This window comes from Macadamia integrifolia, chromosome 7 (genome assembly GCF_013358625.1).
Source record: "Macadamia integrifolia cultivar HAES 741 chromosome 7, SCU_Mint_v3, whole genome shotgun sequence".
Taxonomy (NCBI): domain Eukaryota; kingdom Viridiplantae; phylum Streptophyta; class Magnoliopsida; order Proteales; family Proteaceae; genus Macadamia; species Macadamia integrifolia.
Genome location: NC_056563.1, coordinates 7429083 through 7431073, shown reverse-complemented (window position 1 = coordinate 7431073; position 1991 = coordinate 7429083). Strand labels below are relative to the sequence as shown.

Below are 1991 nucleotides of genomic sequence, written 5' to 3'. Positions count from 1 at the left end.
GGGGGTGAGGAGGGTTGGGTAGATTTGGGCAATGGGTTTTAAACCAAACCTACGAATTTGATATCAGAAACATAACAAGTCATGTTTAAACTAATATATAATGATTTATTTCATCATTGGATGAGTGCATAGAAAATGTCGATCGAAATTGTGGTCACTACTTGCTTGGCATACGCCTGCTATTTTGATGTGCCTTTTTTTGGCCTAAAGGCCTGACATAATATCACAAGTTCAATTACTTATTTTTCAGGTTCGGTTTCCATAAGTGGCGTTGAAATTTAGTAAGCATCGAATGGTTTGATATATAATAAATATGAGTAACCTCTTAACCATAACTCAGTAATAACAAATATCAGCTATTGAGAAAAATCTCTATAAATGTTGAACCTAGTATTGTTAGGTCTTTTCTTATGCTTAAGAAGAAAGAGAAGATATCAATAACCTTAATCATATTCAATTATAATAAATATCAACTATCGAGAAAATGCTCAAATAATTTAGACTTTAGTGATCTAGGTTCTATTTCTTATCCTTTCTCAACACGGCCCTTCCAACCTCTTATAAATTCTACCAAAAACCCTCTTATAAATTTGGTCATATGACATATTCTCAGCTTTTAAATCAATAATATCTCAAAGTACATATCATTATCTGCAAACAGAACATTTCAAGTATTGGACAAGGTGGGATACAGGCTTCCAACAGGTAATGGAAATATAACACCATACAGAGAAGTCAGGTTGCTTTGAGTTCGAACTCGATAAGGGTATAGAAAATTCTAAAAGTCGAACACAATCTTGTCGCATAGAGAGGCGAATGGATAAAACTTTGGGTAGTAAAGGATGGGAAAGGGAGAAAAGAAAGATTAGCAATTGGGTTTACATGGTGGGCAGCCAGAGCCAGAAAATACTATAACTATATCATCTCAGCATCACAGGAAATCATAAATTACAAAAATGGAGAAGACCTCAACAATTGAAATAGCAACGATTTGAGAAATCTTCAAAATCCTATTTCTCCATGTTTGCTAAATACCCCTTAAATTTCTAATACCCTTCATCAATAAATCAATATAAACATCTAAAAAAAGAAAAAATTGGTTCCTATTGAAACAGAGAACTTGCAGAGTTGAACCAAAAGAGTATACCTTAAGCTTCAGCTCGTCAAAGAAATCTATATCAGATTATCCCTTTCCGTTTGAGATTCTCTCTGCTTCGCTCGCTGAATCGGTGTTCCTGCCCATGATACGAAATGGGTCAACTTAACATAAAACCTGAGAGGAGAACGAGCGAGTCACCGAAAAGGACTGCGCTGAGGGAGAGAGAGGCTTCTCCAATGCCCAGCAGGCCAGCACGGATAAAGGTGGGGTTGTGATTTCCTGGATAAGGTATAGGCCCTACAGGGCGTGGGACCTATCAAAATCTACGATGATGGAATGTTCTGTCATGTAAACTTTTTAGGAAAAATTATTATTGGGTTGGACAAGCCTTAAAAATCACATCCAAGAGGAGCACACGCATACTCTTACAAGTGGGACATCTGCCACATCAACCAAAATAGTGATTGATTCACCAATGGGAGGAGGAGAAATAGAGGTGGAGCAACGTTAAAGGGGAGGAGGAACCCTGCAGAAGGTAAGTACACTTCCAAGATCTACTCTACTTTGTCTTTTTTTCCTTTCTGTTTTTTCTTTTCCCCTAAAACCGACTTAGGCATTGGAGCCATGAAGCTGGAGCACACCTTCGGCCTCACCGTGGCCTAAAACCGACTTTCGGAGAGATTAAGATTCACGCAAGGGGCATTCAGAAGGTATTTTGAGAGAATTCTGCTAAGATTGTTAGGGTAAATAGGGGTTTATGTGGATAGTCGTACGGTCTCAGGTTTGATTAGTCGAGGTGTGTGTAAGCTGGGCTGAACACCTTGGTTAACAAAAAAAAAAAAGGCTAAAGGTTATTAACTAACTCAGTAATCTCTCCCTAGGCGATGTGGGA

The 1991-nt window shown here is 38.1% G+C and overlaps 1 protein-coding gene across 1 annotated transcript in view; it reads right to left on the bottom strand.

Annotated features, from left to right (window-relative positions):
• LOC122083758 (molybdopterin synthase catalytic subunit) overlaps positions 1-1658 on the bottom strand; it is a 16461-nt gene extending 14803 nt beyond the window's left edge. The window contains exon 1 of the mRNA XM_042651648.1: positions 1148-1658. The gene's annotated coding sequence lies outside the window, so the exon portion shown is untranslated. The remainder of the gene's footprint in view (positions 1-1147) is intronic.
• Between the last annotated feature and the right edge of the window lie 333 nt (positions 1659-1991).